Below are 26212 nucleotides of genomic sequence, written 5' to 3'. Positions count from 1 at the left end.
GGATGTCATAAGAGAGTTTGCCAAGCAACTTTAATGAAATTCCTATTGCAATTTCCACCGAAGTATTTAAATTCAAGTGAAATGAGTTTATGGACAAGGAGCAGCACACAGGTAAACAAATGGCCATCGGGACAGGGAAAGGATATAGGTAGCTAGTTCAGAGTATTCCTGTAGCTGTTCCTCTCAATAACAGATATACCACTTTAGAAAATGTTGGGGAGGATGACCTAGTAGAGGAAAGCCATGGTGGCCAGGACTCTGGCACAGGGTCTAGCTCAGTAACTCAGAAGGGAAGGAAGGAGGAGAGGTGAGCTGTAGTAATAGGAAGTCCATTGGTTAGGGGAGCAAACAGGAGGCTCTGTGGATGAAAATAAGTTTCACTGGTGGTATGTTGTCTCCTGGGTGCCAGGGTTAGGAGCATTTTGGTGAAGTCCATAGCATTCTTAAGTGGGAGGGTGAGCAACCAGAGGTCAGGATCAATAACATGGGTAGGTGGTGGTGATGTCTTGCAACCTGAGTTCATGGAGTTAGATGAAAAGTTAAAGACAAGATACCAGGGATATGATATCTGGATTGCTAGTAAGTTCCAGAAATAGGAAGATTATGCGGACTAACACATGCAAGATGCAAGGTGGTGCAAAAGGGAGACTCTCTTCCACAGAAGGAGGGACCTATACAGAAGAGATGGTTTGCACCTGAACTGGAAGGGGAATAATATCCTGGTGGGAAGGTTACTTGCGCGATGGAGGTGGGACAGGGAGTTTAAACAAGTTGCGGGGGTATGGGAACTGGAGTGCCAGAGCAGATGGTGGACGGCGAAATGCGAAAAGATGTTGTTAAGACTACATAGAATGCCAGGAATTGAAAGGTTGAGCATGGTGTGGCTAATGTTCTGATGTGTGTACTTCTTTGCAGGGAGTATCATAGGAAAGGTGGATGAACGTAGGGCATGGATCAGCAGATGGAATTATGACACTAGTAAGGCTTGGCTGTAGGAGAAGCAGGACTAGCAGTTCAACATTCTGGGGTTCCGTTGTTTTAGATGTGATAGAGTGGGGGGAATGGCATTACCAGTCAGGGAAAATGTTGCAGCAGTGCTCAGACAGGACAGACAGGACAAGTTGTCTGGTGAGGATATATGGGTGGAACTGAGGAATAAGAAAGGGATGACCAGATTAATGGGATTATATTATAGATCACCCAAAAATCAGTGCGACTTAGAGGAGCAAATTTGTAGAGAGATCAGACTGTTGCAAGAAACAAGGTTGAGATCGAGAGTGATTTTAACTTTGTACGCATTAACCAGGAACTCACACACTTTAACCAGGCTCAATGGGATAAAGTTTGTCAAATGTGTTCAAGAAAGTTTCAATACATAGATATCCCAAATGGAGAGAGAGTGTGATCCCAGATCATCTATTAAGGAATGAGATAGGACAGGTGACAGAAGTATATGAAGGAAAACACTTTGCATCTATTGATTATAACACCAGCAGTTTTAAGATAATTATGGGGGGAAAAGGCTGGTGCTCGGATTGAGATTCTAAATGGGAAAAAGTCCATTTTTGATGGTACCAGAAAAGATCTGTTAAGTTGGAGGCCTTCGAAAGTGAAATTTTGAGAGTACAGAAATTGCATGCTCATGTCACAATATAAAGCAAAGGTAACAGATTTAGGGATCTTTGGTTTTCAAGAGATATTGAGGTCCTGGCTGAGAAAAGTAAGGAGGTGCCTAGCAGGTGTAGTCAGGAAGGAACAAAAGTGATTCTTCAGGAGTGTAAAGATTACAAGGACTCAGTTAAGAAGAAAATGAGGAGGGCTAACAGAAGGCATGAGGTTGCTTTAGCAGGCAAAGTGAATAAGCTCTAAGGGTTTCTGCAGATATATTAAGAGCAAAAGGGTAGCAAGGGACAAAATTGGTCTTGAAGATTAGAGTGGTAATTTATGCATTGAGCTGAACGAGGTGCGGGAAGTCTTAAATAGATATTTTTGTATCTGTTTCTATTCAGGAGAGGACACATAGTCTGTAGAAGTGAGGCAAAGCAGCAATGAGGTCATACACCATTTACAGATTACAGAGGAGGAGATGTTTGCTATTGTGAGGCAAATTAAGGTGGACTAATGTGTTCCCTTAGACCCTCTGGGAGGCTAGTGCAGAAATTGCAGGGGCCCTAGCAGGGATATTTAAAACATCAGTATCCAAGGGTGAAGTGTTTGTGGATTAAAGGATATAATGTAGTTCCATTTTTCAAGAAGTTAGGCCAGGGAGCATAATATCAGTGGTGGGTGAGTTATTAGAAAATATTCTAAAGGACAGGATGTATAATGAATTGGATAAACCAAGCTATGGTCCATGTGCAGGTTGATGGGACTAGGCAGATTAATAGTTCAGCATGGACTAGATGGGTTGAAGGGCTGATACTGTGCAGTAGCGGTCTATGGCTCTATGACTGTATGTACATATTCTGCTGTTTCATTATTCGAGAAGGGGACCAGGGATAGAACATAGAACATAGAATAGTACAGCACATTACAGGCCCTTCGGCCCACAATGTTGTGCCGATCCTCAAACCCTGCCTCCCATATAACCCCCCACCTTAAATTCCTCCATATACCTGTCTAGTAGTCTCTTAAACTTCACTAGTTTAAAGTAATCCTGGAAGATCCTGTAGATAATCCTGGAAATTTAGACTGGTGAGTCTCTCATCTGTGCTGCTGAAGTTACTGCAGAGAATTCTTAGGGATAGGATTTATAAGCATTTAGAAAATCCATGGCCTAATTAGGGAGAGACAGCACGGCTTTGAACAGGGCAAGTCCTGTCTTACTAACTTGATTGAGATTTTTCATGAAATGATGAAGGTAATTGATGAAGATAGAACTATAGATGTTGCCTACCTGGATTTTAATAAGGAGCTTGACAAGGTCCCTCATGGAACGCTGATCCAGAAGATTAAGATGCGTGGGATCAATGGTGAATTGGCCGTTTGGATTCAGAACTGGTTTGCCCACAGACGCCAGAGGTCAAAGAGTCTTAATCCAACTGGAGGTCCTCAATTAGTGATGGTCTGTAGGGATCTGTACTGTGACCTCTGCAGTTTGTGATGTACATACAGAAGTGACCTGGATGAAAATGCAGGTGAATGGGTTAGTAAGTTTGAAAATGATATGAAGATTGGTTGTAAATAGCATAGAAGGCTGAGAAAGAATACAGTTGGATATAGATCATTTGCAGATATGGATGGAGAAATAGCAGATGTAATTTAACCCAGCCAAATGTAAAGAGTGGCACCTTGGCAATCAAATGTACAATGACAGTACACCATTAAGGGCAAGAGCCTTAACAGTTTTAATGAGAAGAGGGATCTTGGGGTCCAAGATCGTTGCTCCCTAAAAGTGGCTACAGAAATCGATAGCTACACACACACAGTGCTGGAGCAACACACATTGATAGGGTGGTAAAGAAGTCATATGGCACGCTTACCTTTATTAGTCAAGGCATTGAGTTCAAAAGTCAGAAAGGTAGACCATACGACCATAAGACATAGGATCAGAATTAGGCCAGTTAGCCCATTGAGTCTGGATCCCACTCAACCCCATACACCTGTCTTCTCACCATGTCCTTGGATGCCTTGACCAATCAGGAAACTATCAACTTCCAACTGAAATATACCCATGGACTTGGTCTCCACCACAGTCTGGGCAGAGTATTCCACAGATTCCCTATTCTCTGGCTAAAAATATTTCTCCTTACCTCTGTTCTAAAAGGTTGCCCCTCAATTTTGAGTCTGTGCCCTCTAGTTCTGGATACCCCCACCATAGGAAATATCCTCTCCATAGCCACCCTGTCTAGTCCCTTCACCATTCAGTAGGTTTCAATGAGATCCCCCCCGTATTCTTCGAAATTCCAGTGAGTACAGGCCCAAAGCAGCCGAACATATATTAACCCCTTCATTCCCAGAATCATCCTTGTGAATCTTCTCTGGACTTTGTCCAATGACAGCACATCCTTTCTGAGATATGGGACCCAAAACTGTTGACAATACTCCAAATGCAGCCTGACTAGTGTCTTATAAAGGCTCAACATCATTTCCTTGCCTTTATATCCTATTCCCCTTGAAATAAATGCCAACACTGCAATCATACTGCAGATTTATAAAACTCTTGTTAAGATATACCTGAAGTATTGCATACAGTTCTGCTCACCCCATTATAGAAAGGATGTCAAGCCTTTGGAGAGATTGTAGCAGAGGTTTACCAGAATGCACCCTGGATTAGAGGGCATATGAAATAATGAGAGTTTGAAGAAACTTGTGTTGTTTGCTCTGGCCGCCAGTGTCTGAGAAGAGACCTGATTCAGGTTTATATGATTCTGAGAGTCATAGTTAGAGTAGGTAGACAGTATTTTATCCCTAAGGCTGAAATTTCTAATACTAAAGGGCATGCATTTAAGGTGAGCAGGAGTAATTTCCAAGATGTAATGAGCAAGTTTTTATTAAACATACTGTGGCAAGTGCCTGCAATGTGCTGGCACATTGGTGGTGGTGGAGGCAGATACATTAAGGACCTTTAGATAGGCACATGAATGTCAGGAAAATGGAAGGATATGGACATTGTGTTGGCAGAGGGGATTAGTTTAGCTGGCCACTTGATTACTAATTGAATTAATTTGGCACAACATTGTGGACCAAAGGGTCTCTGCTTGTTCTGTGCTGTATGCTTTATGTTCTATGTTCTATCATCTATATCCATGCACATGTGAGACCATACCCTAAGAAGAGGGATAGGCAAATAACGCTACTTAAAATTGTGATGTGTTTAGATTGGACAGACTTAATGATTAATGAGTATGGTTGAGGACACAAAAAACAGGATGGTCACTAACTAATCTAATAAATTATTCAGGGGAGATTCTGTGCTCGGAAAATGCTAAGAACACAGAAATCACTACTACTTGGTATAGTTGGATGAATTTGATGGCATATTAGGTGGCTGTGTGTGGGAGGGAGAAAGGAATAGGGGATGAGATGCAGAATTGTGAACAGAGTCTTGTGTATGGGTTAAATATCAATATAGATCACACTATTATGCATTTTTTCAGGTCTGGATAGAGTGGGAAAAATCAGTGTACAGTACCTATCCCTAATTGCCCTTGAAAAGCATTGGATGAAGTGAGTCATCTTCTTCAATCACTGCACTCTCCTTTTGATTATGGAATTTCCACTAAGCTGTTGGATAGCGATTTATAACATTTCGAACCAGTAAAGATGAAGAAGGAGAATGTATTAATAGATCAGAATACCGTGGAACTGGAATAAGAGGAGATGGTGGCATTTTGCTGTGCCTGCTGCCATTGTCCTTCTTGGAGATGAAAGCTATGGATCTGTTTGGGAGTTGGACTGTAGGAAGAGTCCAAAGAGAAGCAGATAGCAAAGTCCAATTAGATATAGTCCTATTTCAGGTCAGTCTAATCCTCCCATAGAATTATCCCTTGATCGAGTTGCCTACTCCTAATTAAATTCATTAACTCTATTCCCACAGGATCAATGCCAGCACTCACTGGCAGTGGCTTGGTAAGAGGAAAGAGCAGAGTAATGGGGCACTTCATTGCAGATAAACAGTGGCCACTAAGGTTATGGCAGCAATATCCAGTTATTCCCGCTTTGTCTGATTGATGACGTTTACTCCCCTTGGAACATCACAATGATTCATAACAATAACTCATGTTTTATAACAAGATGGCAACATTCACTACAGATATAGTTCTAAAATTGAGTGAGGGGTTCTCTTACATTTTCAATTTTCTTATGCAAAACTCAATAGATGGAAAGATTAATAAGGTCACTGATGGAATTGGCATTTCTCAACATTGGGGGATTGTATTGTCATCCTCAGCAAATGTGACTAGCTCACTGACCGGGACTGTTGGAAGTGCAGCAGTGATGTTAATCACTGCACAGTGTATGTTTAATTTAGCTACAGCAACACTTGAGCATGCACAGTATTTGCAGAAGCTACATGGCTTCACTTGCAAGAGGAGGATCGGCCTGATTGCAGGTTAATGGAGCATTTCCACCAAGATCGTGTGCATCAATAAAGGAGACTGTCAATCAATAAAGGTGACTAAACTTTCTCCATTGGAGTATATTTCTCCAAATTTATGTCTAAATCATTGCTGGGAGAGGAATGGTTAGGGATGAGGTGGAGTGCTCATCCATACAGTCTTGTTCCAAGTGACAGCACCCGATACCTCCACAACCACTGTTTATCATCAGTATCTGTTCCTGACACCAAACCCCTACTACAGACAAAGTGGACCAAAAGTTGTCTCATCACTCAGTTCTCATTGGGAATGGGTGCTCTCATAATGATTTGTACTTTTCATTGAACTTTGGAAATCATGCAGTTAAAAACCACACTTAACTAAATCAGAAGCCCCAAATCTGTAAATTACACAGAGTAAATTATATGCATGGCACTGTGCGTGTCACAACGGTAAGGAAATAACTTTCTTAGATTCATAAACAAGACTGGCAGAGGAGTCATATAAAACATGGATTGTGATTCCATGTACTCAAGAATTTCTTAGCCTTTGTTCTTTCCTGCCCTTCCTTGTCAAACTAAAGACAGTTTGATAGACTTATTATAGTCGCCCTTCAGGTTAGGATACATATACCTATTAATGCTGAAATAAATAAACTTTTCAACTTCTTAAATTTCTGAATAATGCTTTACTCCATTCAATCCAAGTGTCATCTTTCAGACATATTCTATGACAAGTGCACTTAACTCCTTGTTGTTATTGCTCTTTTTGATATTCAATTGAGGTATTTGATTTAAAACAAAATACCAAATTCATTGGAAAATCTCAAAAAAATGAAAGGTCAGATGTTGTCAGTATTGATATTGATACACTATCTTAACAAGATCTAAAATAAATTACTTAAAATATAATGTGTCCAATTTATTGCAGAAAAGTTTGCCAACTAGACTCAGCAGTTATATCTCTATATAGTCTTTGGAACTTCCGAGATCCCTGAAGTTTTGTTCAGATCAGAAGAAAATGTAAGGCAAAATCTGCACTGGAAACTTTATAATTAAAGATGGAAAAATTGTTCTACTGTGCTTTTGATTTTTTTATTCCTATTTCGTCGAAATCCTATTAAAATCAGCTTTGTGCTTTTCGGCTATTGAGTGTAATTGGATCCAGTACTTTACAGCCTGAAAAACTTGGCTTCTGATTTCAAACCAGTTTGCTTGAGGAAATTGGCACTGAGTTATGAATGGATTAGACTGAACTCTTGAAGCAAGCAGGGGTGTATAATAAGACTACGAGCTCATTTGATCTAATGACGGTGGATGCAACCATAAATCAGGATCTAAACAGCATACAAAAAAAGGTTTACAAAACAATTTATGCAGTTGAATATGAAATGAGGCAGCTTCACAAAGTGACTTCATGAGCACATTTCAACGCTATCGATGTGAGAATTTGTTGTAATCAAAATAATTAACTCAATGATGATTTTTTTGGGAATGATGAATGGTGTGTTTTAATAACTTAGGGTTGACATTTGTTTCAAATTATACTTGCATATGAATTATCAATATCAAGAAACAACACATGTTGGATGTAAAGTAAAAATACAAGTTAGCATCAATAGACTTACAAGAGATTTTCAGTTTTAGGATCAACTTGTTTTGCTGATCAACATCTTAAGCAATGAAAAATCCTTCTTTCTATTGAATGTACTTCCTCAATCTGTGGTACTACTCCTGATGTATGTATTATAAACTTCTTGAAATTATTCTTTCACAGTTAAAATGACGGTTCACCAAGTAACTATGGTGGGTAATGTGATTATGCATACTTGCAAACTTTGAGGTTTAACCCGTATTCTTGGTTGTGTTAATGGACTTCAAAAGGATATAAGCAGGCCAGTAGCATGAACAAGCACAGAGCTGATAAAGTAATAGAGTGAAGTGTAAAATGGACAGTATATTTTGGTAGGAGTAATGAAAAAAGACAATAAAGAACACAATCCTAATGGTAGTGCAGAAATAGAGAAACATGAATATAGGCTGTCCCTGGGTAATGAACGGGTCCTGTTGTTATTTATATCCATGAGTTGATATTGTCCATCTGTTGACAAAAGCATAAAAATCACTCAATGTGGTAATCATATCTCCTCAGTATGGTAACACATTGTTCTAAAAGCACACAAAACTGATAAGAATTAACAATTACCATAAGTAGAGAAAGAGGAAACTGCTTCTGCTATTTGTACACACTAAAAAACAGATGTTTGAATTTAATAATGTTATGGGAGCTCAGCTGTACACAGAGGTGTCTATAAATCCGGTGTTTATAAAATGGAGACAGCACGTAAATTTGAAATATATATATATGTATTTGTGGGAAAGGAGTTAACATCATAAGTCAAATATTCTCAATTAGAAGTGGGAGAGAGAATAAAATTACCTTTAAAATGGGAAAGATTGGGGGTGCTGTGGGGTGTTAGGCATAGATAGGATAAAGGGAAGATCTCTGAGAGAATGAGGCCAAGGTTTCATTGGTGATAAATTGCTGATGAAGTCATCTATCTGGTTGGCAGCTCAGAGAGGGGTGTTACAGAGAGCACCAAGAGACATGTAAAATGTAGATCTGTAGAAAATGTCCAGCTAGAAGTGTGTAACCCTCAGCTCGGCCAGCATCTGTTCGTCTAGGGGAAAACAACTTCTGGTGCCGCCAAACTGAGAAATTTTGTTTGTGCGGATGTTGCGTGATGTGTTGCCCAGTTACAAATCCACACTGCAAGATATCAGACAGCACACCATATGCAATTAAGTGATTGAACTTTATAAATCTTAATCTGGATAGAGGGTGAGTAAAGAAAATAAAACGTAAAAGAGCCCATTTTGAGGAAAAAGTCTATTGCACATCATTGGAGCTCACTGTTCGTTCATTTGTTCCCGTCAACCTCCAAGCGTAGCCGGCCCTCGGACCCTCGCTCCTCAGACCACTCTGTCCGGTGGTCTTCAGACACTCTCCATTCACGTCCTCTCCATTGCTCCCCAACGAGAGACCGCAAAAATCTCTCTTCCAGACTCACAACAAAGAACAACATAGATAACCTAGATTCCAAAGCCTCATTATATTTAGTCATAACCCAAAAGTTGCTGCTATGGAGAAACCATTACATTAGCAGTGAAACCTTACAACGTTTTACAAGTGTTAGTGAAGAGGCGAAAACAGAATTAGTATTACACATAGATTATATGTAATTATAGAGTATTACACATAGCAGATCTGTCTCGTTCTAGCACGGTGAAAGCAAATTAACTGCAATTACTGAATTCGGTATCGTGCAATATGCCCACATGGAAGATGATGCACTGTTACTCAAGCTTATGTTGAGACTCATTGTAACAAGGGACGAAGCCACAGATAGGCAGGTCAAAGGAGATGTGGGATACAGAACTAAATGAATGTAGAACAGATTGAAAATATGGTTAAAAATGCCTGTAATTTCAACTGAAGTATAAAATGCAAAAAGCCGAGGGGTTTATGATCCACTTTCATAAAGCACCAAGTCCATCATGACTATTGTGTTCAATTCTAGGCACCACACTTTAGGAAGGATGTAAAAGTCTTGGAAAAAATACAGAGGAGATTCACCAGAATGATTCTAGGGTCCTAAGTGTTCATGTACAGACTGGTAAACCTTTCTTGTTCATCTTGGAGATAATTTGGTCTAAATGTCAATAATGATGAAGAATTGAGACAGAGTAGATCAGGATTAACTATTCCCATTGGCTCACACCTACAGGGGCATCTAACAACGAAAAGCAAAATGAGGGGAAACCACTTCATACAACAAATAGTTGTGAACTGTACCAAAAATGTTGCTCGAAGAAATGGTGGAAGTGAACTCCACCAGCGTAGCAGTGTTAAATGGGATTAAATAAATATCTAAAGGAAAAACAAAATCGAAATGCTATAGTGATCCCAAAATTTCATATGTGGCTCAAAGCATATTTATATATAAGGATACAAAATGTGACATCAGATCATAATTATAAGCAGCTTTGCACACGGAATATTCCAAATCTGGAGCAATTCCATATAGCATGAAATAGTCAGCATTTAAGTTATTCAGCTTTGCATTCAACATAAATAATAAAGCAGGTGTGGTACATTCAGCCCATCATTACTGCTGTTCCATTCAATAAGAACATGGCTGACTGTCAACTGCAGTTCAACTAACCACCCACTGTGATAGGTATTACTCAACTACCAGCAAAAGAAGTGGATTTACACTAACATCAACCAGCTGAGGTTAATTAAATGCCAACAGACAATTTATATTAATCCAGTCTTTTTAAAACTGTAACTATTACAAACATCCTTGTGACTGTAACTTTAAAATTGAATGTCAGATAATCAAATGCTTGATTCTAAAGAGGGTTTGTGTGAAACAGGAACAATAAAACCACATGAGTGGTTTGCCACGTTATTCTGTGTTATTGTTCAATTCCAAAGTAGATGTGAACACACATCATCAAATTTGAACTGGGAACTTATTTCAGAAATGTTTTTAAAAACTGGAACAAAATAATAGTGGTGATGATTTCTTAATAGACTGTTGCAATGCATAAAACTCACAGGTTGCTAGAAATTCAGTTGACTTGGTCAATACTCCCTTCATGTTGCCTCAGTGCAGCCAGATTGCTAATTATGCTGGCTTCAAGCCGACTTTTCAATTTATTGTTTTATTAGTCTGTCAATATTATGCATTAGGACTTGAAAAGTTTCTATTAAACCTGGAAACATTCCTTTCAAAACAGGCAAAATGTAAGGTATAAACAGGAAGTACCTAATGCTCTTTTAATTCATGGCATAGATTAAAGGGTTTTGAAGTACTCCAACTAATTAATTTGAAAAAGTGTGATGAAAAGATTGCTGTACACAAATAGATGTGACTGACATTGCCCAGGAAAAAAAGACTTTTATTCTCTCGAGTTTGTTTTTTTTTCCCTCCAAACATTTAAAACAATGCACATACTCATCACTTTGAAGTTCAATTAAAATTATTAACTGTGTTTTGGGCTGAGTCTCATTGTGCATATTCTTTTGAACTTTAGGCATTGATTGTGATCACTCTGAAGTAGTCTATGTTTTGCAATATAAGAGAATGGAATGGCAAAAGGTCACAGACCATTGAATGATTCATTGTGAAAGATTATTTTCCAGACAACTCATAATACCTCAAAATTAAGCCAACTTCTCTCTGCCATCACTTTAAAATCTATTTTAATAGCTATTGCTTTATTAAATCTGTGCAAATATGCACCTTGAAAATAAACACTGTATAATCTAACAAATCACTATTCACTTCATTTCAATTTACCAGTTAGATTTCTTTGCATTGAGTTGCCAAGAATGTTGAAATCCATTTCCTTAACTGCTCAATCCCTATTAATAGTCTTCAAATAACTAAATAATTATCTTATTTATTCGTTTATAATCTCTGCTTTACTATTAACTTAACCGCATAGAATTCTACTTGCTAAACTCCATGTGGTCCTTTGTTTGTGCTCATCTTAAATGTGTGATCCCAGTGTAAACATCCGAGTAATGTGACTTATTTTTTAAGTATAATGAACAAAAATAATACCAATTGGTACATATTCATTTGTCAGCAGGGTCATTCACTTCCCTGTCCAGTTCACGGAGACAATCATGATGGTTAAAATTACCCGAGGTATACAGGTAGTAACTGAGGGACTGAGAATGCGCTGAAGGATGCCTGAGTAAACAGACAATGTATTTAATTTCATTGTCAATTGTCAATTCAATTGTCTGCAAAAATTAATAAACTGAAAGCATTGGAATTTGATTGGCATTGAAGTAGATAAGGATTTCACATTGATGTTGAAGGCATGACTAGAAAATAAAATCAAATTTCTTTTAATTTCCAAATTAAAATATGGAATTATTTTGCTACTGTAAATTGTTGTATAGGCATATATTTACACATAAGGTCCATTAGCACACTGATTCTGCACCAATTATTGTGTAAAAATGTACACGTGCTGCATTCTTTTATTTTTAATTCCTATACTATACATTCCACACTTCCACACATGGGACCATTTAGAGTGTTGAGCTGACCTATCACCCAGCCATCTTTATAATGAAACTCTGCATTTTATGGAAGTTTATATAACCCTCAGGTTCTGTTGGTTGCGTAAGTCTAGGGAAGACAGTCTCTGGCCCCACCAAACACATGAGATTGAGGTGCAAAACCACCTGTTCGTGTGGATGCTGCGTGATGTGTCACCTTGTTACAAGTCAGTACCATGAAATAACAGACAATACAGACAAATAGTTAAACTATTTAGCTTTATATTTCTTAATTTGATCAAAGGTTTAGTAAAGTGAAACAAAAAGGAAAGGGTCCATTTTAATGAAACACAGTCTAATGTGTACAAGTTGGAGCTCACAGTTTTGGTTCCGTGGGTCCTCTATCGATTTCCCCAGGCTTCGTCGACACCCAGCCCACTCCAAGTCCACTCCTTTCTGGTGTCTACGACTTCTCTGTTCTGGCATCTTTTTTCTCCATCTTCTGCTGAACAGAAGACCAAGACCACCTCAGTCTCAGGCACACAACAAGAAAAAAAATGGTGCACATTCCAAAGCCTCCATTATCTCTAGCTGTAACCCAAACACTGCTGCTACAGAAAAATCATTCAATTAGCATTGCTTCTACAGAAAGACCATTACATTAGCAGTGAAGCCTTTCTCATAGTGTTACATTTAATTGGGCTTCTGTAGTGTGGCTAAATGGTAACATAATCAAAGTTTTAAGGCCATATGAGAGAAAATAAGTTATAGTGTTATTGACAAACAGAAAAGGGAAGAGGATAAGCTTGCTCAGCTCAAAGCCGTCATAGATCAAAAGGGCCAAATGCCCTCCTTCTGTGCTGTGAAAAACAAGTAAGGATGTTGGAAAAAAATCCTGCCAAAACATGTCATATTGTTCAAGCAAAATGCTGTCTATCAACAAATGAATATTAATCAGACAGGTTTTGTAGAATCCCAATTCTCCTTAGAGAAGGGTTTCACAACCTGGGGTCCAGGAATCCTTTGATTAATCGTAGGGGTCCATGGCATGAAAAACGTTGGGAACCCCTGCCATAGAGGAATAATTTGTGACCTGCTAGTGATAAGATCAAGGGGACTCTAATATGATGGATGGGACTCCTAGTTAATGGTCCTCAACTGCCAATACAGAAAATCAGATAGAAATAGTGACAAGAACTGGGGGTACATGTTTGCTCTGATTATCAATAAAAGTGGAGATTTGTGGATGTGTAATTAGTAATTGGAGGTAAATATTCAAGTTGGAGACTCAAAGAAATGTTACAAGATAGAAATTCCTCTTGTCAGCAGCATACGGTACAGTGGGGAATGGAGTTGTCTGGTGCTTCTGAAAGATAATTCCATGGACTTTAAACAATATGTGAATATAAAATAAAACCAATAAAAGCAAATTTCTAAATCTTCAACTCCCCTTGTGATTGAATTAATGAATTTTCTTCACCATAGAAGAGTGCCAAAAACAACCCCTGGAATATATGTCACATATTGGTGACAATGTTAAAAGAACTAATCAAAATTAATGCAGGGTTAAGGCCCTCAATCTCAATGTCATACTTAATCTTTGATTAGACATAAACTAACTCTATTTACTCAATTGGCAGGAATCTGGATCTCAGCCATTTTTGTCCTAGAGTCATACAGACCAGAAACAGGCCCTTCAGCCCACTGAGTCTGTGCTAACCATTGTCCACCCACATACCCTAATGCCATCCAATGTGAGAGACTGCTGTCCTGTTTAGCTCTACACTCAGTGGCTACTTTATTAGGTACCTATACACCTGCACGTTAATACAAGTATCTAATCAGCCAACCGTGTGGCAGCACCTCAATGCATAAAAGCATGCAGAAAATTTCAAGAGCATCATTTGTTTATCAGAACAAACATCAGAATGGAGAAGAAATGTAACCTTAGTGACTTTCACAATGAAATGATTATTGGTGCCAGATGGGGTGGTTTGAGTATCTCAGAAACTGCTGATCTTCTGGGATTTTCATACACAGCAGTCTCTGGAGTTTACAGAGGATGATATAAAAAAAATTCAGTGAGTGGCAGTTCTATGGGTGAAAATGCCTTGTTAATGAGGGAGGTCAGAGAAGAATAGCAAGGCTGGTTCAACCTGACAGGAAAGCAAAGGTAACTCAAATAACCAGTGGTTTGCAGAAGAGCACCTCTGGATGCACAACACATTGAGCTTGGAGGTGGATGGGCTATAGCAGCAATGAACACACACTCAGTGGCTACTTTGTTAGATACTGCGGTACTGAGTATAACGGCCAGTTAGGGAATGCCCAAATTCTTGCTGATTGAGGGAAGATATCTATTAAAAAAAACACATACAAACATGCTGGAGGAACTCAGCAGGTCGGGCAGCATCTGTGGAAATGAGCAGTCAACGTTTCGGGCTGAGACCCTTTGTCAGGACTGAAGAATGAGGGGGCAGGGGCCCTATAAAGAAGGTGGGGGGAGGTTGAGAAGGACAAGGCTGGTAGGTGTCAGGTTAAAAACCAATCAAAGGAAAGGTCAAGGGGAGGGGGAGTGGAAGCAGGGAGGGGATAGGCAGGAAAGGTGAAGAAGGAATGCGAGGGGAAAGCACTATGGGTAGTAGAAGAAGACAGAATTATGAGAGAGGTGATAGGCAGTTGGAAGAGGAGGCAGAGTAAAAGTGGGATGGGGGAAGGGAGAGAGAGGGAATTACCGGAAGTTGGAGAATTTGATGTTCATATCCCCCTCGCCTTCTTTATAGGGCCCCTGCCCCCTCCTTCTTCAGTCCTGACGAAGGGTCTCCGCCCGAAACATTGATCGCTCGTTTCCACGGATGCTGCTCGACCTGCTGAGTCCCTCCAGCATGTTTGTACATGTTGATTTGACCACAGCATCTGCAGTGTACTTAGAGTTTATTTTTAAAAAAATCACTGCTGGAGTGGGACCCATGCAAGTTGCACCCTGCTTCTCATCAGAAACAATTAGTTAAGATGAAAAGCGCACAAACAGTTCATTGAAAGAAATTTAGTTAAGGACTTGTGGGAAAGAGGAATAAGCATAGTGAGCTACAAACAATGGGAAGAGCATGGTCATCTGCATTGATAGGGTACGCAGAAATGTCTATTCCTTTTCTTTAATCTTCAGTAACATCTAAAGCGATTTACAGGGAAAAAAAACATTCCATTTATCCAAAAATTAGTCTTTGGCTCTTTAGTCGCAATAAACAGAATCTTTAATTTTTCTCTTCATGGCAGCCAAAGTAATTGTAGAAAAGGTTGCCTTCGAGATAAGGATGTTATGTTTTTTGGTACTTTTTATGTAAGGAGTTAGTGGTCACTGTGATTTTTCATTATACATTTACAATGCGCATGTCCCCAGAAATGCCAAAGTTAACATATTTATGATGAATACAATCACTACATTTCCACCATGTAGATATCCATTAATCACTGCATCCACTCCCCACCTATTTGAGTCCAAATGGATAGCTTCCACATTTATCTCTATTAACTTCCCCTTTCTGTGTGAAAAAAATTAGAGGAGAGGGTGAGGTGGAAGCTGAACACCTTGCTTTTATTTTTCTATCTCTCTCTCCAGTTCTATTACTACTTGATATGGTAAAATTATTAAACTTCCTCATGCACTGAGAACAGTGTGCGACTTCTTTCCATAAGCTGTCATATGCTTCCTCTGAAGCAAGACTAAACACTCCTTTCTATTTCTTAATTCATACAGGTTTTTTGTTACATCTGGGTTCAGTGCAAATATTTTCTTCAGATTTTGATGGTAACCAACAGGATGCCTTGGTAAGACCTTCTCTTCCTAGCACCTTCTATGGTCTTCTCTAAATATTCAAAGCTTGTAAGAATACAATTCCCCATCTTTAAAATGATGACTTCCCATTAAAATGCATTTACAGAACCTTACAGAACCTGGAAACAGCACCAATTATATTCAATACTTTTCTTGGAAGATATATAAAAGATAATGCTATACAATTATGCACACAAATGTCTCTGGATTATGCAAAGGTATGATAGTCTGCCAATAAAAGTTGACTTCAGTTGACTTATTTTATAAATCTTACAAACTCATAGGAAAAAAAAGCAAATGAAGATGATTATCTGCAAAGCAAGAGAGGGAATGATAAATTAGAATAAATAAAGGAGAAAGTAATGATATGATCAAACAAAGTGCAATTTTTTTTGGTATTCTGAGTTAAAATGATGTTGTTTATATCCAGAATTAAGAAATGGTTTTGCTTTGAGTGAGTGGTAATGTTTTGCAGATCAATGTATTCACGAAATCAAATGCACCCTGAGAAATGTCTCTCTGATTAGCATTGACAAAACAAATTTGAATCCATCCATGCGTTCTCAGTAAGACAGAACAGACTGCAGATGATGGTGTGAACAACAATCAGTCTGCCGGAGAACTCAAGGGGCAGGTAGCATTTGTTGGAGGAAAAGAATTGTCATCATTCCAGATTGAAATCTGCCAAAGTCCTCGATTTTGTTGAACTTTTGGCAATTGGTCACAGCTATGCTACTTTAAAAAAAGATGTTTGAATTGGAGAGCTGAGAAGGATATGTGTGAAAAACAGGCAGAATCGACTAGCTCAGGTAGGTAAATTTGTCAGCATGGATGGAGGAACTGTTTCCATGCTACAACTCTGTGACTGTAGCCCTACTGTCGCTCTGCTGAGTTCCTAGTAGGTGGTCTGTTGCTCATTCTTCTTACTTCGTTGCACTCCTGGATGAACCAGTTTAGCATTGTTGAAGAGAAGATAATAAATGCTGTTTCTATCACTCCTTGCCCTTGTAGATTTTGCAAGCTGTAACAAGATCCAGGAAAAACTAAGAAATTGCCTACTCTAGGAAATATTCAAAGCAAATCTACAGTAACCAGCTTACACTTAATTGCTTATTAGCTGAGACGAGGAATGCTGAGGACCTTCATGACGCTGTTTAACGCTGAGACATGGACTGGCATCATATCTGCATTACACAGTTGACTGAAGGAAACCTTTATCCACTCTGCATTCTCACAACAGGTTAAAATGCTGACCTCTGTATTTTCCTTTCCCACTCTGGGGTCTGCCACAACTCAGGCACGATATTCAAATCAATTACTGGTGGCGTATAAACATTCAGCAACAACTTATCTGCAGTACATAAAAGGAAGCACTCAGATGCCTTAAAGACTTTCAATTTGTCTGTTTGGAGCTCTCTAATAAAACTTAGGTATTTGGGCTACAGTCATAGGGTCATAGAAATACACAGAATGATAACAGTTCCTATGGCCCAACTCATCCATAATGACAAAGTTGCCAACCTCTGTTCCAATTTGCCCCTTTGGTTGGCCTATATCCCACAAAACCTTCTTATTGAAATGTTTTGTTAATACTGTTATTGTACCAGCCTTTGCCTCTTTCACTGGCAGCTCATTCCACATACCCATTGCACTTTTTGTGAAAAGTTGGTTCCTTAAGCCCCTCTAGTGTTGGCATGCAGCCAAGTGGTTAAGTCTAGTGATCTGAAGGTCACTAGTTTGAGCCTCAGCTAAGGCAGTGCGTTGTGTCCTTGAGAAAGGCACTTAACCACACATTGCTCTACGGCGACACCGGTGCCAAGCTGTATCACCCCTTGCCCTTCCCTTGGACAACATCAGTGGCGTGGAGAGGGGAGACTTGCAGCTTGGGCAACTGCCAGTCTTCCATACAACCCTGCCCAGGCCTGCGCCCTGGAAACTTTCCAGGGTGCAAATCCATGGTCTCACGAGACTAATGGATGCCTATTTCAAGTCCCTCTGAAGTTTTCACTTCTCACCTTAAAGCTATGAGTACATGAGTTGGAATGTTATGATGAGGTTGTATAGGCATTGGTGAGGCTGAATTTGGAGTATTGTGTGCAGTTTTGGTCACCAAATTACAGGAAGGATATTAATAAGGTTGAAAGAGTACAGAGAAGGTTTACAAGGATGTTGCTGGGACTTGAGAAACTGAGTTACAGAGAAAGGTTGAATAGGTTAGGACTTTATTCCCCGAAGCATAGAAGAATGAGGGGAGACTTGATAGAGGTCTGTAAAATTATGATGGGTATAGACAGAGTGAATGCAAGCAGGCTTTTTCCACTGAGGCTAGGGGGAAGAAAATCAGAGGACATGGGTTAAGGGTGAAGGGGGCAAAGTTTAAAGGGAATATTAGGGGAGGCTTCTTCACAGAGAGTGGTGGGAGTGTGGAATGAGCTGCCAGATGAAGTGGTAAATATGGGCTTACTTTTAACATTTAAGAAAAACTTGGGCAGGTACATGGATGAGAGGTGTATGGAGGGATATGGTTCAAGTGCAGGTCAGTGGGACTAGGCAGAAAAATGGTTCAGCACAGTCAAGAAGGGCCAAAAGGCCTGTTTCTGTGCTGTAATGATCTATGGTTCTATGGTTCTATGCTATCTAGTTTTGGACCCTCTCACCCTGGGAGAATTACTGTTTCCATTCATGTTATCCATGCCTCTCATGACATTATCTATCTACCTTTACATACTTTAAGCCAACTTTTGTGTCAATTTAAAGTTTGCTACACATATTTTCATCCTCAATTTGTTTATGTGAAGCCCTATTATTTCTGTACTTGGATTGGAGCCAGTTGACCTCGTGGGTGAACACAACCTTTAGTTCGTTTGCATAATTGGATTCAGCCTGGTAGAAGCAGAAGATTAATGGTTCATCATTTCTGCTTCTTATGATCTGCTCCCATGAATTTCAATCCAAATTTTTTGGATGATTTATTTAAATATCATAAATCCAATTTTGCTTTCCGCCACGTTGACATTTAAATTAAGATTCTGTCATTTATAGAAGTATTTCCAAAAATTATTTCTTGGAAATGCTTGTGAAAGTTTCAATTATTCAGTCTAAAACCCTGTTTACATTTTGTGAAATGAATTGATCATGCATGCCTTCATAAAAAAGAAGTTTCGGACCCCCCTTATACTTAATGCAACCGAGTTTTTCCAGGACAATACTATTAGGAGAGTTTTTATCCATTTTAGATACATTGAAACTTCTGTTGCACATTACCTTGCAATGATCTGGAAAACAAATAGCTGTAGTTACTTACATGAGGCAGCATTGTCATTTAATATGAATTATTTAATTCTGTCATTACTTACAGAATACACATCTTTATAATATCACTCTTCATTCTCCTATGCTCCAGTGATAAAACTCCCAACCTGCTGAATAAAGATGAATCTGAGGAGAAGACTTTAAAGAGAAAGGCTGCAAAAAAGGTCATTTTAAAGAACTTCCCTTATGAATGTTGGAGATAGGAGAAGGAGAAGACTATTTGGCCCTTCAATTCAGCTTTGCCAGTCATGGCTGTTTTTTTCAAGGCACGACCTCCTCTTGTAGCTTTTTGAGATATTTTACTGCTCAAAACATTTTAATATCTACACAGTTGTACAACTCAGGATTAAAGTTCGAAGTAAATTTATCATCAAAGTACATATATGCCACCAAATACTACCCTGAGATTCTTTTTTTTTGTGCATTCAGAGTAAATACAAAGAAACACAAGAGGCAATAAAAAAAGTACACAACAAGAAGAGTAAATAACTACATGCAAAATACAACAAACTGTGCAAATAAAAAAAACATAAAAAGATTAGGCAGCTGTAAATATCAAGAACGTAAGATGAAGTTGGGGTTCACATGAATGATGTAATCACGTGAATTTGTTTTTAATGTGCTTTGAGTTCAGTGTTTGGAGTTGTTACAGTTTTCCTTAAACATAAATGCTTCATGCTGTTTTTTTTGTGAAAACTTACATTGATGACTCCAATGCTGCAGGATGATTCCAGCATTATTGAATATATTGGCCAACACAGTTTCTTTGAAACTGCCAGAGCTTTTGGGGGAAACATTCTGTTGCTTGGTATGCATGAACAGAGGCCCAGTTCTCGCTGCAAGAAACCTCTGTTGACGACACCAAGTTTTACTACGTGGTAGCGTTGCTCATTAACTCTATGGCTGCTAGAGTGGTAAGTCTACCAGAACACCCACCTGAACACCACAAATGCCGATCACTGAAAACTCTCCTTCTACAGACTTTTGGACTATCGGTGTCTGAGTGCGCCAAACATTTGTTCTTCTTGCCTGGCCTCAGCCATGCTAAGCCATCAGAGCTAACAGACCACATGCTATCTCTCCTGGGAAATCACCCTTCTTGTTTTATTTTCAAAGAACTCTTTGTGCAGTAAATGCTTGATCAAGTTTGCATAGACCTTGCTTATGCATCTGAGAAGGACTGTAGAGAGTTTGCTTAAAATGGTTGATAGTCTACACTCAGCCAGGCAGAGATGCATAATTTCTCCTCCTTTTCTTGCATCAATAAGCCCAGTCAGCAAGGCCTCCAGCAAACGAACGGGCACGGTTGCAAAACAGACAATGCCAATTTTATGTTTTTACCACACTTGTATCGGCACGAACTTGGGGAAGTGCTGACCACTTTGCAGTTTCAAAAGTGCCAGTGCATTGGGACACTAGAGGTGTGTAATCACTGTGGGTTCCAGCTGTCATGGACATCAACAGCTCATAACGGACACCCTTTCAGGATGATGTTTCCTGTGTGACACGGGTGCTCAAGTGAGTGTGCTGCCAGCATTGTCTATTGATGAGAAGGCAAAGATAAAACCTCACTGGAGACTGCCAACAGGAGCAGGGTCCAGACTTACAGGACACGACGTGTGTCACTAGGCGACATTACACATCGGGCTTTGTTCTGGTGAAAATAACTAGACCTCTGCTTGGTGAAGATTTCCTGTGTGCCCAAGGACTGTTAGTCAAACTTAGGAACAGCTGGCTTGTGGATGTCTAGAACTTCTGGTCGTTAACCTGCTCCCTAAGTAAGCTCCCACCTACGACTCTTTCAAGCTCATGCACCAGTCAGGTGATCCGATTTTTCTGAAAGGCAGTCGAGTGATGGAACGGAAGGCATTCCTTATGACAGTGTTGCAGTACTGAAGTATTTTGGGGTCCCCTGCTGCTGTAGGTATTATGTTGATGATAATTGGATAGAGATTTCTTCAAGCAAGCTTGAAATAAGTCCTCAGCAAAGATTTGAAAGGTGTTGGTGTAGGCTCTTCCTTGTTTCCTAATTGCGACACTGAATAGACTGAGTACTTCCTTAACATCGGCCTTTTGGTGGTATGTAAATGACAGTCATGATCACAGAGGAGAACTTTCTTGGTAAGTAGAATGTCGGCATTTAATCATTAGATGCTGCGTGCCAGGAGACCAAGAGTGTGACAACACCACTAAGTCAAGAAACACGGAGAGTGTGTCATGAAACAGAAGTTCCTTATCTTTTACCCCCTTCAAATCAGCAGTCCAGTCCATCAAGTGGATTGAGAAACCCTTGAGTCTGACCGGTGTATCTGGCTTGGCTGAAGTGAGACATGTCTCCGTTAAACAGAAAACACAGGATGGTAATGCTTCGTTGTTGGAAGGTGGGGTTAATACCTGACTTTCAAGAGCACTTGTGAGTTATGTTCAGGCTGCACTTAGTCCTTGAACTGCTGGAGAACAGTGCAGAAAGATCAGATGCTGTTTTCTCTTGGTAGGGATTAGTTTTTTGTTTCCAAGTGCTCCCGTCAGGTTTTGTCACCCTGTAACCTTATCCTTCAATCTCTGAATTATGGAGGACAGCATGTGTATAAATGTCTCTCTCCAGCAGACTTCATCACGATCATCATGACTGCAGTATTTCTACTATTTTTAATGCTTCTTAATTGTACATATGATCTTTTTATGTTCTATTGCTGAGCAGCTGTGAACCATCTGATTGGCCTATCAGAGTTCTCTTTGGGAACTAGTTGACTTGATCAGCATTTCTGATCTGGCTATTGTTCACGATTGCACTTAATAAAAAAAAGTTGTTAATATAATTTAGGGATTCTTTTGCCAAATTATATCAAAATAAGACAAGGAATAAACTTTTTATGATGAAAAATTGGATAGTTTTATGTCTCAGCTGTAATTTTACTGCAGAGATGCTCCAATGTAAAAGAATGGGCAAGAAAAAGGGTTTTATCTCAGAACATTGATAATTCCTTTCACCACCACCTGCCCCCTCCCACCCCCAATCCTGTTTTACTCCCAGTTTCTCCAGCAGATTTCCACTGGACATGAAAATAGCTCATTTATACTATTAATGTTTTCCTTGGACATGGATAGAAATTGAAATTGGTAAAATTAAATAAGATGATGGGAATGCTCAGCAGGTGAACAGAATCTTTAAAGAAAAGAATCCATGTAATTATTTCATGTAAATATCAGCATTATTTTGACAGAGTCCAGTAGTGAATCATTCCAAACTTCATAAGAGTCCCATTTGAAATTTACTAGATGGGCTTCAATGCCACACGTGAGGCCGTTTAACAAGATCAGAGATGGTGGTATTAGAGGAAAGGTACTAGCATGGATAAAGGATTGGCTGATTAGCAGGAGGCAGAAGTGGGAAACGAAGATAGGTGGAGGGTTAGGTAGTGTTGAGGAAGCAGGGAGACTGCAGAAGCACTTGGACAGTTTAGGAGAATGGGCAAAAAAGTGGCAGATGGAATACAGTGCCAGGAAGTGTATGGTCATGGTCTTTGATAGAAGGAATAAAAGCATGACAATTTTCTAAGTTGGGAGAAAATTTAAAAATATGAAATGGAAAGAAACTTGGGGGTGATCATAAAGGATTCCCTAAAGGTTAACTTGCAGGTTGAGTACATGGTGAGGAAGGCAAGTGCAATGTTATCATGTATTTTTGTGAGGACTAAACTATAGAAACAATGTTGAGGATGTTGAGTTGAGGCTTTATAAGGCACTGTTGAGGCCTCCCTTGGATTATTGTGAGAAGTTTTGCACATCTTATTTAAGAAAGGATGTCCTGACATTGGAAAGGTTTCTGAGGAAATTCATGAGAAGGATTCTAGAAATGAAAGATTTTCGTGCAAGGAACATTTGATTGCTCTGGGCCTGTACTCACTGAAATTTAGGAGAATTAGAAGGTATTTCATTAAAACCTATTGAATTTTGAAGAATGTAGACAGAGTGGATGTTGAGGGGATGTTTTCTGTAGTGGGAGAGTCTAGGACCAGAGGGCACAGCCTCAGAATAGAGGGATGTCCATTTAGAACAGAGATGAGGAGGAATTTCTTTCGCCAGAGGGCAGTGAATCAGTGGAATTCACTGCCACAGGGTGGCTGTGGAGGAAAAGTTATTGGATGTATTTAAGGCAAAGGTTGAAATTACTTGGTTAGTCAGGGTGTGAAATGTTATGGGGGTAAGGCAAGCAATTGGAGTTGAAGGGGAAAATTGACCAGCCATGATGAAATAGTGGAGCAGACTTGATGGGCCAAATGGCCTAATGCTGCTCCTATGTGTTATGGTCTTATGGTCTTATGATATTGTAATCCTGCTTATTTTCCTTAACAGAATGCCATTTTCCATAATTTTCCAGTGCTAATCTTAAGGAATCTGCCCATCAATTTTCCTTTATACAAGCTTCATAACTCTAGTTCTAGTCTCACCCAATCTCAGTGGGAGAAGCCAGCTTGCATTTAACTCTTCATAATCGTATATACTGCTATAAAAGCTCTCCTCATTCAGCTATGCTTCTGGGAATAAAGTCTTAATCTATTCAAGGATTCCCTTTCATTTGGATCCTGAAGTTCTAGCAACATCCTTGCAAATGTTCTATGTATTTTTTCATGTAGCAAGGTGATTGGAACTGCACATAATATTGCAACTTTGTCCTCACCAATGTTTTAACCAACTTCAACATAACATCCCTTCTGAACTAATATTTGAAAATCCAAGCACTTCCTGTAGCTCTAATCTAACACAAAATATTTCCCTTTTAAATAAGCTATGCATTAGCTAATCTAGTAGATGAACCATCACTACCAAATAGTAGACATGGAATTTGCAGCAAGGGTTATGATAATATGCAGAGAAGGATAATGTGCAGACATTGTGAGAGATGTCCTTGAGAGAATGGCTCCGTTTTGTACACTATTTGGCATAGCAAGACAAGATATGGATGCAAGACACATACTATTAGACAATTACAGTTGGCCCTCCTTATCCGCGAGGGATTGGTTCCGAGACCCCTCGTGGATATCAAAATTCACGGATGCTCAAGTCCCTTATTCAACCTGTCTCAATGCGGTGGATCTTAGGACCCAACAGAACCCCAGGCCTTATTTAACCTGTCTCAGTGTGGTGGACATTAGGACCCAGCGCCAGAGCTCTGAATGCGCAGTGTTTCCGTTCATGAAAATAATCACAATCACGATTGAAAATAAAGTGGAAATAATAAAGCGATCGGAAAGAGGTCAAACACCATTGGTCATTGGAAAAGTGTTAAGCTATGTCGGTCAACGAACGGAACCATTTTAAAGGATAACGTCAGAAAGGCTCTGCCCCGATGAAAGCTACAATTATTACTAAGCAACGCAGTGGTTTAATTATTGGGTTTTGAGGTTTTGAGTTTTTGATCCTCCACATCAACCCGCCACGGATGGAGAGTGCACGCGAAAGCAGTCTGTCACTGGCTCACACTCGGGAACGGTTCCTGAGCCCAGCGCTGGAACATACGTTCTTAAGTGTTCTATATGCATGGGAAGGTAAAATATATATTACATACTAAGACAAACGTTTGACTAACTGATGCTTAATAATACTGGATGTACCTGTTCCGACTTACTTAGTAAGAGAACTTCCGATTTTTTTCAATCCCGATCCACAATAACCCATGCACATCCTCCCATATACTTTAAATGATCTCTAAATTACTTATAATACCTAATACAATGTAAATGCTATGTAAAATAGTTGTTGCACTGCATTGTTTAGGGAATAATGACAAGAAAAAAAAAGTCTGAACATGCTTGAACAACAAGTGCTGGAAGAGCATTTCCGAGTTTTCGCCATTCGCAGTTGGTTGAATTCGTGGATGCGGAATTCGCAGATAAGGAGGGCCGACTGTACTTCCCAATGTCTCAGGTATTATTAGCCATGAGCTTGTAGATTCTCTTGGATATGTCATTGTGTGATTGATGAATGATTGAGCAAATATGGAATTTGAATGTAGACAACATTTCCAATTGGTCAATACCTGTATCAACTGTTCAATTTCTGTATACAAATAGCATGTCTTTGTTCAAACTTCAGAGCATCTTGGTGACAGGGAGTGAGCTGTTCTCTTTGTGAATAAGTAAGTAAAATGTGACTAAAGAATGAGTGTGAATTATTAGAGTCCAGTTAATCAGTGATATTGGATCTGACTGTTTAATTCTTAGATTAGACTGTTGGGCAGCATGGTAGCGTAGTGGTTAGCACAACACTTTACAGTACAGGTGACCCTGCTGCTGCCTGTAAGGAGTTTGTCTATTCTCTCCATTGTCGTATGAGTTTCCTCTGAGTGCTCCAGTTTCTTCCCACAGCCCAAAGATGTACCGGTTGGTAGGTTAATTAGTCATTGTAGATTGTCTCGTGATTAGGCCAGGTTTAAATTGGGGGATTGCTGGGTGAGGTCAGGTTTAAAAAGGGGTATTTATTTATTCATTCATCTATTCATACAATTATTTATTTATTTGTCTGTTTGTTTGTTTGTTTGTTTATTTATTTATTTATGGGATGTGGGCAACGGCAGCTAAACTAGCATTTATTACCCATCTTAGGTTGTCCTTGCCTTCTTGAACCACTGCACTCCCTGAGGTGTAGGTGCATCCACAGTGCTGGACGGCATGGCACAAAGGGCTGGAAGGGCCTATTTCAATTCAATAAATAAATGTAAAAATTGTTATTTACTTTGCAGGTTAATAATTAATTGTCTGCTTGTATTTTAAATAGTCCTTGTATGATTATAATAGTTTAATATGCCTCCATTGGTTTTATTCTTGCAATTCTGGAAGCTTCTCTTGGCACTGTAGTATGTGAATAAGCATTTTCTCATTGGCTAACTCTTATCTACAAATTTCAATGCAATTTTCCTTATCTATGTGTATAAAATATC

The 26212-nt window shown here is 39.3% G+C and overlaps 1 long non-coding RNA gene across 1 annotated transcript; it reads left to right on the top strand.

Moving 5' to 3' along the window:
• Nucleotides 1–21365: 21365 nt before the first annotated feature.
• Nucleotides 21366–26008, top strand: LOC140737680 (uncharacterized). The gene is made up of 3 exons (XR_012101225.1): nucleotides 21366–21393; nucleotides 25051–25200; nucleotides 25878–26008. It is a non-coding gene; the product is annotated as an uncharacterized lncRNA (long non-coding RNA).
• Nucleotides 26009–26212: the final 204 nt, after the last annotated feature.

Source organism: Hemitrygon akajei, chromosome 2 (genome assembly GCF_048418815.1).
Source record: "Hemitrygon akajei chromosome 2, sHemAka1.3, whole genome shotgun sequence".
Lineage (NCBI taxonomy): Eukaryota > Metazoa > Chordata > Chondrichthyes > Myliobatiformes > Dasyatidae > Hemitrygon > Hemitrygon akajei.
Note: the sequence above shows the minus strand (reverse complement) of the source record. Positions and strands in the feature narration are given on the sequence as shown.